The sequence below is a fragment of the Canis lupus genome, chromosome 8 (assembly GCF_003254725.2).
Source record: "Canis lupus dingo isolate Sandy chromosome 8, ASM325472v2, whole genome shotgun sequence".
Lineage (NCBI taxonomy): Eukaryota > Metazoa > Chordata > Mammalia > Carnivora > Canidae > Canis > Canis lupus.
In genome coordinates, this window is record NC_064250.1 from 39764405 (window position 1) to 39779826 (window position 15422).

General features: G+C 40.7%; 1 protein-coding gene across 10 annotated transcripts in view; it reads left to right on the forward strand.

Moving 5' to 3' along the window:
• The first annotated feature begins 507 nt into the window (after window positions 1–507).
• Window positions 508–15422, forward strand: part of FUT8 (fucosyltransferase 8) — a 301256-nt gene continuing 286341 nt past the window's right edge. For 4 of the 10 annotated variants that reach the window (XM_049113265.1, XM_035720222.2, XM_035720217.2 and 1 more), the window contains exon 1: window positions 1717–1857. The gene's annotated coding sequence lies outside the window, so the exon portion shown is untranslated. Of the gene's footprint in view, window positions 642–1713; window positions 1858–2851; window positions 2869–15422 lie in introns of those variants that run through there. The other 6 variants (XM_035720221.2, XM_025443648.3, XM_035720216.2 and 3 more) reach the window with 5 other exon arrangements.

Genomic DNA, 15422 nt, shown 5'->3' on the forward strand with positions numbered 1-15422 from the left:
TGACAATAAACACCAGAGTCACAAGGTCCAGCAAACATAAGAAGGGCCTGAGCTCCTTGAGGACAGGGAGCTTTTTTTCTTCTTTGAGTCAGCAGTTATTTGTTTTTCTGTTAATACAGTTCCTGGCGTATAAAAAGATCTCCATAAATACTGTAAATTTATGAATGTTATTAGGCAGATTGCAGTCTTGGCAGGCCAGTGCCTTATAAATCTCTTTTCTGTGATCCTTTTCATACTCAGCATCTAAGACGCCGCCGCTGTTTGCTCTGCGATAAGTACCAATGCACATACTTAAAAATACTTAAGTCTAGAGAAATAATTTTTCTGTCCTTAGGGCACCGTCTCGCTTTCCGCGGTGCTGCGCCCCAGGCTTGGGATCTGGGTCCCGAGGCTACAGGGAAGAGTTGGGTACGGGAAGCTCATCCTCCGGCCTTCTGATTGGTCGGCTCGCACTCCACTCACACGGCTCTCGTCTCTGATTGGCCGCCGTAGCACCCCCTCCCTCGGCCCGCGACTACTTTGTGTGCCAGGGCGGCGCGCTCAGGTCCTCCGGCTCAGCTCGCTGTTTGCGCCGGTCGGAGCTAGCTCTTCGGCCCACTGCTCTGCATCGCGGGCGCCAGGAATTTCCCGAGTGCGAGCGGGTAGGAAGCATCCTAGGGAGCCCCTCTCCTGCACCCCCAAAGTTCTCCCCCCCCCATACTGAATAAACTTCCGCCTCGAAGGGGCTGTCGCAGCCGCGGGTCGGGGGGGTGGGGGCGGAGAGGCCAAGCATCAAACTCAGGCCCTTGTGGGAGGTCTTTCTGTCGGGGCAAAGGTGGAAACCGCTCTCACAAGATAAAACGGGGCTTCTCTGGTTGCATGTGGGTGCGATGACATTCTGTGGTCCACGCTGCAAGTTGCAGCCCGACGGCCAAGATCTAGGCTGCAGGGGCTGAGCAGCGGCGGTCACCGCTAAACGGCAGCCGGGAGCCTGCTTCAAACCTGCAGTACCAGTGCTCCTTAGGGCCGCGGGATGAACTGGCTCGGGCCAGTCAGTTCCCCGGCTGCCGGGAGTACGACGTTCCCTGGAGATGGCGCTCCCGGGCCCGGGAGCTGGGCTCGTCGGCCTGCTGGCGGTAGAGGGCGGCCTACGCTCGTGGAGGAAGCAGGCGCCCAAGCGCCGCTGGTGTCCTGCTGGAAGTCTCCGGTCCCCCAGCGGCCCGCGGCTCTGCCTGGCAGCGGATGCTGCAGCTACGCTCTCCGCGGGCGCTGCGAGAAGGGGGCGGGGGAGAGCCGCGGCACATGCCAGGGTCGCCGTAGGTGGCCGCGGCCGGCGCATGCGCGCCCTCTCCCAGCAGCCTGTAACGCCGAGGGGCGCGCGCCCCTGTCCGCGCGCGCACGCTCGCGCCGGCCGCGGCTTCCCCGCCCGCGCTCCGTGTCAGAGCCGCTCCGGCGCGTGCGCGCGGTGTCTCCGGCCGACCCGAGTAGCCGGGCTCCCTCAGCTGCAGGCCCCCGCCCCGCGGCGCCCTCTCCCAGCCCCCAGCTGACCGGTCCCCTTCCTCTCCTCGCGGAATGGGGCCGGCGCTGCTCGGGGTCGCGCGCCCGGGACCCGTCTCGCGCTCGGTCTCGCGCTGTCAGCGACTGCCCCGCTCGCGCCGCCTCGCGCTCTCGCTCAGTCAGTGGCGCCGAAGGCTCCGTTAAGCGGCGGCGGCGGCGGCGGTTCCTGTTTCCGTTTCTTCCTCTCCCTTCAGTCGGGAGTAGCATCCTCCACCCAGCCGCCCCTCCCACTCCCCCCGGGGCACCTCGGCGGAGCGCTGTGGCGGCGGCGGCGGCGGCGGCCACTGGGGACGGCGGAGACCGCCTCTGCTCCCGCCTCGGGTAAGGGGGCGTTTGGGAGCCGGGCCCCGCGCGCCTCGGGGTCTGGGGCTGGGCCGGCGCGGGGATGTGATGGGGGCTGTCGCCGCTCTTCCCCCCCAGGCGTTCCCCGGGCCTGTTGCTGCAACTGCTGCCGCTTGCCCGGGGGCTCCGGGAAAAGTGGGGAGGGAGCCCCCCGGGACGCCCGGCGCGGCCCGGGGGCGCGGGCTGGGGGTGAGGGGCGCCTGCCGCCGCGGCCGTGCTCGGCGTCGCGCACCCCTGCTCCGGGCAGGGGCCGAAGCCTCGGCGAGGAGAGGGATGGGGGCGGGGGTGGGAGGTGCCCCTCTTTCCTGCCCTCCACCTACCTGCCCCTTCGCCTGCAACTCGGTGTCTGTAGTCACGGACTGTGGGCAGGAGGATGCTCGTGCGTCGCGGGCTTCTGTGAGGGGCTCTCGGGCCAGGAGCCGGGAGTGGACCGGACCGGTACAATGACCCGCTCCCGGCGAGCGGCCAGTGCCTGGGCAGTTGACGGCGTGTGTGCCGCTGCACTGCCCCCTCCCCCCGGCCCCCGGCCCCCGCCCCCGCCCCCGCCCCCGCCCCCGCCCCGCAATTGCTGTGCAAACGATGAGCTGGCGGCTTTTGAGTATCTAAACTTCTTTGGGAAGGTGAAATGAGTCCTTGCCTATTAGTGAAGGGGGATTCGCCCTGCGAGAGCGAGCGGGTTGTTGCCGGTGCAGCACCTGTTCTTTGACTGTGGGGATTGCAAGCCTCAAACCGCACGGAACGTCAGAGACGCAGCGTGTGGGTCTCGAGTAAATGGCAGGCAGCGCCTCGGTGAGGGCTGATCCCTGGCGAGCTTTCCGCCTCGAGCCGTGTCTCGTCGTTAGCCTTTGGGCTGAGGCCTTGGAGAAAGGCAGGGAGAGGTGGTGTGGCTTCTCACCGTGTTTGGATTAGTTCACAGTGGACTTAAGCCAACTCTAGAAGGTGAACCTAGGGAAGGCAGAGTCGCCAGTAGATCACATCCCGAACTTCCAGGTAACAGAGAACACATTTCAGCAAAAGTTTTCTCTCAGTTTAGAATTAAGCTCATCAAGGGGGAACTGACTGAACTTTGACTTGGCTCTCTTCAGAAGCTGTAGGCAAGGTTTCATTATAGTTTTTTTTTTTTTCTTTCCCCCCGCCTCCCCTCCTCGTTACTCCTGGGGGAGGGGGTAGGTAAGTGTATGTTTATTTTGTTAAATTTAAATTTCATGTTTTTATACATAGTTCTTTTATTTTTATTTTTAAGGTTTTATTTATTTATTTATTTATTTATTTATTTATTTATTTATTCATTCATTATTCATTCATTCATGAGAGATACAGAGACACAGGCAGAGGGAGGAGCAGGCTCCACGCAGGGAGCCCCATGTGAGGCTCGGTTCGGATCCTGGGACTCCAGGATCACGCCCTGGGGTGAAAGCGGCGCTAAAGCGCTGAGCCACCCGGGCTGCCCATACATAGTTCTTTTAAAAGGTGTATCCTATAGAAAACATTTCAGGAGAGAAATCAGGCATAACAGCGCTATCTTGAAATAATGGAGCAAGTTGTGTTTTCCCTTCTTTAAAATAACGGAAAAAATGACCTAAAATCCTATGCCAAATGGTAAGGTCTTGCACGTTGCCAGCCTTGTGAAATACATCGTAAAATGTGTGTAGAAAGTCGTAATTACTTGATTTATAAATATTACAAGCCGTAGGGATAAGGTGGGCATTCAAACATTTGGATTTGTGAATTTATGGTTTGTTATGTAGAAATGTAGGGAGTTAGAAATGAATAGGCTATAAGGAACATTGAAGGGTGGTTTGGAGGCATGGATTTTCCTCTTGCTGCTTTTATAAATTGAGAATTGTATTTGAATCGAATAGCTGAACAGCTGGAATGAAACTTGTGTCCATTGTAAAAAAACATGCAAAAGTGTGTGTTTGATCGAGTAGTGAGTTAACAGGAGTATACTGTGGTTCATTAGGATAGTGATTCAAAATAATTTCCATAAAATATAGCACTGTATAGATTGTTTAGGGTGTTCTTAAATTTAGAGTCACTTCAGGTTGTTTTCCTACAAGTCGGTCCTATTTGAGATGGATGGAATTGAAAAAGAAAAACAATAATTCTGACTAAATTATGCAGTGTTTGGTTTCAATTTTATTTAGTTATTTTAAGGTACTGGAATGTCCTTAAAAGTGGTAAATTTTGAAATTTGCTAGTGGCTTGGAAAAACTTGTGTTGTTGTTTATTTTTTTAAGTGTAGTTATATTAGTAGGTTGGTCTGGAGGGGGAGCTAGTGCCAAAGCAAAGCATAGCTTACTATGCATTTGAACTTTTAAAACGCCCAAACCCAGATTTTTATGACTGGAAGGAGCATAAATTTTTAATTATAAGAGTAAGGGAATTGAAATGGGCATATATTTGTACATAGATATTTGTGGAATATTTATATACATATATATGTTGTGTATTGTGAATTAGTTAAAAAATCTATTCATGATCTGAAATAATGGAAACTGTTTGCTTAAGGCTTACTGAATTTCCCATTTAAAATCTCAGACGATATACCCCATAATATAGAGTGTATGATAGTAGTTTCTTAACCTTCTTGTACATTGGAATCAGAAGGAAAGTATGTCTTAATCCTTTGTGCATGTTGTATGTTCTTAAATCTTTTCTTTATATTATCTACAGTCCTAAAATTTTAAAAATCAAGTAGAGTCTTATGTGGGCAAAGATACTGAATGGATAGTAAGCTTAATATTTATCAAGAGTAGAGATTCTTTTATTAAGAAATGGACCCTTCAGACATCTGGAAAGCAGGATCTCAAGGTCACTTCTTAACCTCTATCTCCTGTAATATAATGTAGTGAGTCTAGCGTTTACTAAATTGAACTTGGGCCTTTGAATATAGAGCAATCGTTTTTTTGGTTTATGGCACTTTAGTTAGATTTCTTAACTGTAATCAGTTAGGAATGCAAATTTACCTCTCTTAGTTCACATATGCTTCAAATTCAAGGCTAGAAATTGATAATGTATATGTTAAAATCATTAGAATATCTTGTTTTCTGAAGATAATGGTTGGGCTATTTGTTCTCTGTTGCTGTCAATTATGTCAGAATCTCAGTACTGATAAATAAAAAATAGATTCTTTGAAATGAACGGCAATACCTGTGAGATCTACAATAGTGAAGTGTTTACCGTTTTTAAGGGTTTTATGCTATAAATTAAACAATGTTTTATAGGATATGCCAGTATACTTTTATGTATCTCTTTCAATTTCTTAAATGGCTATTTTTGATTTACTATAAACTGCATTACAAAATCTCTTGTTTTAATTAAATGGCAAATACACCCATTTTATACTATGGAACATTTACGAAAGAGTTCCCATTTTATGAATATAAAGAGTGAATAAGAAAATGTGATTTTTTAAAGACTTTGTTTAGTCATGAGAGACCCAGAGAGACGCAGGGATGTAGGCAGAGGGAGAAGCAGACTTCATGCGGGGAGCCCAACGTGGGACTCGATTCTAGGACTGCAGGATCACGCCCCGAGCCAAAGGCAGAAGCTCAGCTGCTGAGCCACCCAGGGGTCCCTAAAAAATGTAAATTTTTGTAACTTAAAAATAAAACACAACTGGGGCATGTGACACTTTATCTCAAGGTCCTGAGTTGGAGGCCCATGTTGGGCATGGAGCCTACTTAAAAAGCAAAATGCAATTAAGATTCTAAACAGTTCTGAAACTAAAAGTATTCCTATTATAGTACTTTTATACTCTGTATCAATACTAGTCCTCTTGTTACTCTTCAGATGAGATACCAACTTCCAGGCTTCTATAGTCAACAGTGTAGTAGCTGTAGCATTTAGAGGACCAGTACAAGATTTTCTTTGGTTCTCTTCTTAATGAGTCTGTGGCTTATTTCCATACCATTTAGTACATGGTTTCTTTTTGGCAGTTGGAATTGTTATTAAATTGTAGTTTGCTATAATGAGACAAACATATTTAAAAGTAAAAGATATTTGTAATCCATTTTTAAAAATCATTAAAAAATTCCCAACAGAAAACTGTCATAGGGGATTTGTATGCATTTAAGGTACATTTTTGTAGAGATTAGTCTCGATGTTTCAACCGTGTTTTCTCTCTACATTCTCTCTCCAGGCTACATCTCCTCTTCTTCAACCTCCCTCAAATATCCCACAATTTTCTCTTTGGAATATAGAGATCAAACCAATAAAATGAACAATATCACATACCTGACATAGGTTTTTCTTCCTTGATTACATAAATGACTTTATTATCAATCTTTACAATATTCTAAACATATAAGCTATATAAACTTTATATGGTACTGTACATTTTCCTTTTAATGGAAGAAGAACATATAAGGCCTGTGGGATATGCTGTGTATTTCAATATGAGTTACTTATATTTGTTACAGAAAGCAGAGCCATATGGTTAATTTCATACAAGTTTTCTTTAAAAAAGACTTTATTTACTAAAACCTAATAGCTTGCTCACCTTTACTTTTCAAAAATATCTTTTTTGTGATAGTTTTTTTTTTTTTTTTGGTTGTCAGAAAATGACATGTGAAGAAGAAATATGTTTTAAGTTTTTTTTTTTTTTTTTTTTTTAAATTGACAACTTGCACCAATATAAGGCTAGTACTGACGTGGTTCAGATTTGCTTTTGCTATTATTTTGTCTTGGCTCTCTAGTATAACCTCTTTCTTGGAGCACTGAAATAAAACTTTAAAGATCGTTATTGAAATGCTCCCAATTTCTGTTGTATCTTAGAACTCGAGTTTTTCACATTTAACAGTGGGACAAAATGAATAAATATAACAACATACTGATGTTATGATTGGATTTAACAGTTCTACTTGTCATGGTCTTGATGACTGGTTAATGTAAAAAAGTTCACATTATAAAATAAGTAATTAAGTGTTGATATTAGTCATAGATGTAAATGAGCAATTAAACTGTTTATTTTAGAATCTGAGTTAAGAGAAATATTATATGATATCAACTTTAATTGCTGTAACTTTCTGATTATACATGAATAAAAGTAACATAAAAATGGGAGATTCTTCTATTTGATTTACTGTTAACATGACTAAAATGAATCTGTTTTGTGTTTTTGTACATCTTTTATTCACTTGACTATTAATGAACCATGAATGAGTTTCAAATTTTTAATAATTTTGTGGCTGGATTATATCCCTTACATGAGATACGTAATTCCATTAATACCTAGAACCAGAATAAATTTACCTGTGGTAAAAACAATATTTAAAAGCATCAAACTATAAAAGCATAGCAATGTTATTAAATGACTTAAGTCATTCCATAAGCTAGTTTAAAAAATCATTTTTACAATATAATTGACCATATCTTGATTGGTGGTAAAGGTGGGGAAAAATATAATATGTAGCTTCTATATTATATTCATTGTTTCAGACTTCAGCTATGTTTGGGGCAGTCAGTGAAGGGAGGGAGGTTGAGAGAGGCAGAGGATCTTACTGGTTGATGAGCCTGCTTTGTTTGGAGGTGAGAGAGATTTCTTCAGTTTTTCTTTGTCCTTCCATTTCCTTCTTTTCCCTGTTTGTCATCTTTACTTTCCCAATAGTGGTAGGAAATGTGATAGTTGACCATCCTTATAGGATTTTTTTTTTCTTAGAGTTCTTAGAACATTTCCTAGTAAAACATTAGCTTTTATGTTGCAATAGGTTTGTTATAATGATTTCCTTTCCTCTGAGGCAGTAGGCAAGAGGCTAGAAAAACTTCATTTGGGGTAGGGCTTATTATTGTTTATTAAAAAATGATTTTGTAACTCCATGTAAAAAGGAATATGGGGTTGTTGGTTCATCCATTGTTAAGCGTGCTGTATCAGTCACATTATTGTTTTACGTAATATTAAATATATCATCATCCTCTCTTCTAATTTCCTGGAATTCATTTTTATGTCTCCTTTGTTATTTCTGTACTCATCTATAGAGTTAACATCTATAAGGAATCGGTTTTTTAGAATATTATTTTACCTTCTTTGTTTGCCTCATTGCAATAATAAAAATGTAAAAAAAAAAAAAAAAAAATCAACCCTGAAACCATCCTGTGGCTGTCCCTTGAAGAAAGCTAACAAACTAAAATGAACAGCAATATTCTCCATTCTTGGGAGTACTGTTAGCAAGTTTAAGCCAGTTATTGTGAAAAGGTCACAAGGAGAAAGTGTATGTTTGATAATTAGGACCTTAACCATTTGGGATCTGGCTGATTCAGTTTCTCTGACACACAGAATTGTGCCTGAAAGAGAGATATATTCAGTTGAGTTGTGTTCTCACAATCTTTCAACATTTTTCATGTCTTGAATTCTTTGAATTCATTAATTCATTCAGTTACCAAAAGTCAAAAGATTGTAATTTTGAGAAACCTACTCTTTAAAATTAGAGCTTAAGCTAGGGTAAACATTTCATTTTCTTTTTATAAGTTTCAGATTTTTCTTTCTCTTTTAGGAAGTTTGGTGAAACTCTAGTATTTAGGAAGGTGGTAATTGAAATTCTTGAGACCGAAAGGTCTTTCGTTAGCGTTGGTAAACTGAGCCATAGCAGCATGGGAAATTAGGTTTACTAAGTAATCCTAATACTGACTGCTTCCTCTGACATAATTACAGATATCTAGGCCTCCATTAATTACAACTGTTTATTTTTTAAGGTTCAAACAGTGATGTTTCTCATTGATGTAAAGCATTAACTGTTATGAGAGAGATACAACTTATTTTTAATTTGTAAGTAAACAAAGAATAGGCTGTCAATGCTGAATAAGCTGAAGAGATGTATACCTAATAAGGATGCACAAATAATTAACTACAGAAACTTGCTAATATGCAACCAAGAATGGTTCCTCTTAATAAAGAGACTATTAGTGTTTAAATTATAATGGCACTAAGATGTCATGAAAATGAAATCACTAAAGAATCCTGTTTTGGAGCAATTTATCAGACCACATAACAGATAAAGGAGCAATCCTCTATTCTAAACTGTCTGCAGAGGCTTACTTAGAGCAGTGCAGATCCTACCTAAAAGAAATAATGATCAATAACTAAAGTGTTTTCACCGGAGTTATGCACATTTCCTATGTGTATATTTGTGTACTTCCTGTTACTTTATCTATGGAAAATGAAAGGTTGGAAAATAAGGTACCTAACTTTTGGAAATTCTGAAGGGAAAAGGATCTGAAATTTTGAATTTTGTATGTGTGTGTTTTAGTGATACTTTTTTTTTCTTTAAAGATTTTTAAAAATTTATTTATTTGAGAGAGCAAGCATGAGGGAGGAAACCTGTGGAGGGAGAGAGAGAAGCAGACTCTCCCCACTTATCAGGGAGACCCACGTAGGGCTTGATCCTAGGACTCTCAGATCCTTACCTGAGCCAAAGGCAGATGCTGAACAGACTGAACCACCCAGGCACTTCTAGTGATACTTTTTGACATATAATTTCCAAAGAGCTCAATGGACTTAAAGCCAAAATCTGAGTTCCTTCTTAATCATTTTTTTGAATAGCTTTATTGAAGTATAAATTATAACTCATAAAATTTGCAGCTTCAGTTTTATTTTTTTTAAGGACTTGTTTATTTATTTATTTAGAGAGAGCACGTGGTGGGGAGGGATGGGGTGGAGGTAAAAAGAGTATTAAGCAGACTCCTGTAGAGTGTGACATTGATTGGGCTCAGTCTCATGATCCTGAGATCAAGTCCTGAGCCAAAACCAAGAGTCGGACTCTTTTTTTTTTTTTTTTTTTTAAAGATTTTATTTATTCATGAGAGACACACACACAGAGAGAGAGAGAGAGAGAGAGAGAGAGAGACAGGCAGAGGGAGAAGCAGGCTCCATGCAGGGAGCCCAATGTGGGACTCGATCCTGGTACTCCAGGATCACGCCCTGGGCCGAAGGCAGGCGCTAAACCACTGAGCCACCCAAGTGTCCCTTTAGCCAATTTCTTGATTACTGTAATAATGTACTAACTTGATTGCTGTAGCTTTTTAAATTTTTTTAAATTTATTTATGATAGTCACACACAGAGAGAGAGAGAGAGAGAGAGGCAGAGACACAGGCAGAGGGAGAAGCAGGCTTCATGCATCGGGAGCCTGACGTGGAATTCGATCCTGGGTCTCCAGGATCGCGCCCTGGGTCAAAGGGCAGGCGCCAAACCGCTGCGCCACCCAGGGATCCCCAAGAGTCAGACTCTTAATTTACCTCACCACTCAGGCACCCACACAGCTTAAGTTTTAATAAATTTGTATATTGTTGTACAACAATGAACACAGCTTAATTTAGAATACTTTGATTCTCCAAAAAGCTCTGTCTTGCCCATCTTCCCAAACAGTGCTCCCACTCCCAGCCCTAGGCAACCAATGATCTGCTTTTTGTTTCTATAGTTTTGCCATGTCTAGAAGCCTGACATTAAGAGAATCATGCAGTATGTATTCTTTTGTGTCTGGCTCCTTTCATTTACTATAATCCTGGCTTAGTCATTTGAATGAATGATTAAAGTAGAGAAACTTTAAACCTGGAATCAGGAGATTGGATACTAGTGGTAGCTTTGCTACCAAGTGTATAAACTTGGGTAAGCCACTTGTTCCCCCGGGCCTTTGCTCTTTTTCTATAATATGAGTCATTTTTATTTTCTTATAGTTTTTACAGCTGGGTAGATATTCACTGACCTTTTCCTAGAATGTATCTTAACTCTTTCCCTTAAATATAGTCACTTTGTTGTTATTTTTTTGAATAAAAAAATGAGGCTTATTAGACCATAATATTTATTTATTTTTTTAAAGATTTATTTATTTATTTGCGAGGGGGCATTGCAAACTTGTGGAAGGGAGGGGGTAGAGGGAGAGGGAGAAAGAGTCTTAAGCAGACATAGGGCCCGATGCAGGGTTTGTTCTCATGACCTGAGATCACTACCTGAGCTGAAACCAAGAGTCAGATGCGTAATTAACTGCGCCACCCGAGCACCCAAAAACGAGGCTTATAGTCAAATACATGAGTCAGCAATGAACAAATAAGGGACTGTCTTGAAGAAACAAGATGGCTGATTAAACTTTTTCTTGAATGTTTCTTAGTTTGTGTGTATAAGTTTGAGAATAGGGACAGTCCTAAATGCTGAGTTAATGATTTTTGATGAGAATAAAGACAGTTGAATAATTTTCAGAGATAGAGCTTTAAAAGTGATTGAAGCCTCTTATGAATGTAAGAAAAAATTAGACTTTTTAGTTATTTTTTTGTTTTGGAAGAATATGGTATGAAAAGATTTTAGCTAAGTTTAAGCCAAATTGGGCTCAAGGCAGCCAGGTGAGACTAGAACATTTTTCAGAAAAACCCAAAGAAAATGTATAGCTACTGTTAGGAAGACTTCTGTAGGTATAGGGTTCATGTAGAGGCAAAGCTGACGGGTAACATTCAGGTGACAAACTAAGGAAAAAATATATACGGAGTTAAAAAAGCAGTGCTATGCATACATAAATGTATGTATTTGTAATAGGACTAGACAACTGACTGAGTAGGCTGGCATCAGGACTATGCCAAAGGGGTAAGGTGCATTTTCAGTATAAAAAAACATAGGGCATTGAATAACAATTAGCTAAACTTAAAAGTGAGAGTGCTGTAACTACTTTTAAATATTCAATAATTTGACTCTTAGAAACCATCAGAGCTTCTTATATTACCTATAATAGTAAGAAGTAGGCTATAAAATAATTTAATTTTTTTTAAAAGATTTTTTATTTATTCATAGAGACACAGAAAGAGAGCGAGGCAGAGACACAGGCAGAGGGAGAAGCAGGCTCCATGCAGAGAGCCTGACATGGGACTCTATCTTGGGTCTCCAGGATCACACCCTGGGCTGCAGGTGGCGCTAAACCGCTGTGCCACCGGGGCTGCCCCAAAATAATTTAATTTTTATTTTTACCCAACATATTAGAATGTATGAGTGGTAACCCACAGATCAGACTTTGTGAAGGAGGGGAATATAGTCATAAATATATTTTAACATTGATGTCATTATAGCAGCATAAGAAAATTTGTTTCATGCTTTATAGTCATATTTTTTGTTCACATGTGGTATTTTTAATTTAGGTAAACCACTTTATGAGAACTAGAAATTTCCCCAAATGTGAAACCTATAATCAGTGAAGATTTTTCACTTTGACAATAATATAATGATTATGTTAAGACTTTTAGGAAGTTCTAAAAGTTGAATCTCATAGCTTTTTATGCAATGGCAACATTCTAGGAATAAGTGTGAGAACTTTCTAAGGTGACTATTTTATGGCAGTCATATTCTTTTAAATATATGCCATACCATATTTATTTTTAAATGTCTCACAAAATTTGAAATGAAGTATCTAAGTATGAATTATGTAATTGGAAAGATTTCACTGTAAAGGAAAAGAGATTTCTATAAGTTTTGAAGCTTCAAAATATTAAAGACCATATTTTCCCAGGGATTTTTTATTTTAAACATAGTAAGCAGCTGTCAAAAGATATAGCCATTTTTAAAAAGGATTTTATTTATTTGAGAGAAAGAACATAAGCAGGGGGAGAGGCAAAGGGAGAGGGAGAAACAGATTCCCCGGTGAGTCTGGGGGGTTCCTTGTGGGGCTTGATACCATGACTCTGAGATCATGACCTGTGCCATCCAGGCGCCCCTCAAAAGATACAGCCATTTTTAAGTTTAGAATTCCACTTCTCTATATCGTTCTCTTACATACTTTAAGAAAATAGACGTTAAGGATTTCTTGAATAATCGAATATTACTTGGATATTAAAGCATCAGAGCAAGACTAGAACACATTAAAGCAGTAAAAATGATTAAAGGTTTTGTAACATAGCAAAGAAAAAAATGCAGTAGTATACAGTGGAAAAGACTTACAGAAAGAACATCATTACCTCAAATCAGATATAGAAGGCTGTCTTTGCAAAAGAATAACAGTCAAATCAAATAGGCTAAAGAATTTGTGCCCTTCTACTAGGTAAGTGAAAATGAGATGAACAATTAATTATAAAGTGTGCTCCGAGATGCCCACTTAATATTGGTTGGCAGTTCTTTTGTAATTTCTTCCTGCAGGGGCTGTTTCAGACATTGTCTTCTCCTTTCCTAGCCCCCGTTTGCTGTATACTGTTCCCAGACTTTGTAGATTGTTTTCAATTAGTTTTTTTCTGAAAAGAGTAAGATTAAAACCATCAAACAGGGGCATCCCGGGTGGCTCAGCGGTTTAGCGCCGCCTTCTGCCCAGGGCGTGATCTTGGAGACCCGGGATGGAGTCTCACGTCGGGCTCCCTGCATGGAGCCTGCTTGCTTCTCCCTCTGCCTGTGTCTCTGCCTATCTCTCTCTCTCTCTCTCTCTCTCTCTGTCTCTCAAGAATAAATAAATAAAATCTTAAAACAAACAAACAAACCATCAAACAGAAACTTCTTCAGCTTTGTTTTTCTTTATTTCTAAATTGTTTAATTTCCCATCCTCTCTGACATTTGGTGTTAGGGATGTGTCCTTTTAGGCTTACATGACTATTTCATGGCTACTTCTTTTATCCCTTCTATCCCTTAGAATATATGGGTTTGTTAGTTAACTCTATTATTATTTTTATTTGAATCTCCTCTAACATCTTCAGTGGCCAAAAAGAAAAAAAAAAAAAAAACACCCGTAAAACTCCTTTTCTTATTTTTTTTCTTCTCTCCCCCCCCCCCTTTTTTTTTCGTATTACTCAGTAGCCCAAAGGAAAAAGCAGCATGTATATTGTTTAAATTTTGCTACCTTGTTTTTCACTAAAGCTATTCTCTGGGTTGTTACCAATGACCCGAATTTCCAAATAGGGACTTTTTTCACTTTTAATTCTTGCTTTTTAATTCTCCAGATTTGACACTGTGAACCCCTTTTCCTCCTCCCTTATAGCTTCGTAGTTCTCCTACCTCTCCTGTATATTCTAGCCACTCTTCATTCACAAGGTCAACTTGTTTCTTAAGTATTTACCTTATACATTTTTCTTACTCTAAATGTTTTTCCTTGGAATGTACCTGGTGTTTGGCTTCAGTGAGTACCTTTTTCAGTCATCTTTTTCAGATGACTCCTATACTGTAAGTGCCCAAACTCCAGTTTTCAGCTAGAGAGCTCCATTTGTCATGCCATTGAGCTCAGCATGCTCAAATTTGAATTTTCTTTCATTTTCTTCCCTTGAAATGTATTCTTCTTTCTAACTTTCCTTTCTTTATTATTGGCTTATTCCTCCCATTGCCCAAACTTGAACTCTGAGTCATCTTTGAATTTCCCATCAGATTTATTCCATAGTTACACTGGAAATTGTTACTACAGTATTTCTCTATTTCATCTGCTCTTTTCTGTTTCATTTTTTACTACAGAAACTTTTATTACAGAAGGTTCTCATTACCACTAACATAAATAATTGTAATTTGGTAATTATCATGGTTAGAGAGGAGGCAGAGACAGCAATACTATTAGGGTGTGATAAGTGGAGAAGGCTCTATTGAAAGGAGGTAATGTTTAAGCTTAGCATCAAAGAATAAGGAAGGGACATTCCAGCCAGACAGGCTGCAAGAAAGACTTATTGGAAGTTTATTATATGTTGTCAACTCATAAGACTTTTGCTTTAATCCTTACTGCATGTGTGTGTTCTTCTATTGGCATATGCAATTGTCTTTCTTCAGATATTGATGAAGATTTGTGAAGAAACCATGTAAAACCAGAGGACACAAAGTAACACATCTTATTACCTAGTTTTGAATGAGTCGAGTGGTAAAATGTCAAGGTGTGAAAAGTGAGCACTACCTGCATTGAAGACTTAAAATCTTATAATTTACATTACAAGCTGTCTTTAAGGAACTTGGAGTGTAAATCTAGTGGACAGCTGTTTTCAGTCTACTTATATATGGTTTTATCTTTTATTTCTATCTCTTTATACAGTGTGTTGGCCTTACAGCAGGGCTATATTAATAGCCGCTAATATTGGAAATAAGTTAACTAAAGGCCACAGCAAATGAAGAGATAATTTACTGTTTTTGCTCCTTTAGAGAGAAAAAATGTTTTGTGTTTTTAAAATGGGAAGCATGAAAACCAACAGTTCTAAATTGGCTGAAAAAGATGACTTCTTGTCTTTGTAAATGGGAAGAGCAGAGGTGGAACAGTCTAAGACCAAATAGATCCAGGAATTTAAATGATGTCTTCAGGATACTCTCCATTTCTTGACTTTACTTTTTTCTGTATGGTAGTCTTATTGTCTGCTTATATTAGAAGTCTTTTATGGCAGAGATGCACAGCCTCATCGCTGAAAGCTTACAGAAGAACAGAACTTTCTGAAGGAAGGCCTCACTGATGGGGCCCATCCTTGAGCTAATCATTATGTCATTGGATTATCATCAGAGCCACATAAAATGGGGGAATGTCAATTCCCCAAAGGATGGGAATACTATTAACTAGAGAAATGGGAGAAGGAGTGTGAAGTATGCAAAAGCAATCTATAGTCATTGCAGAGGAGGAGGAGGAAAGAAAAG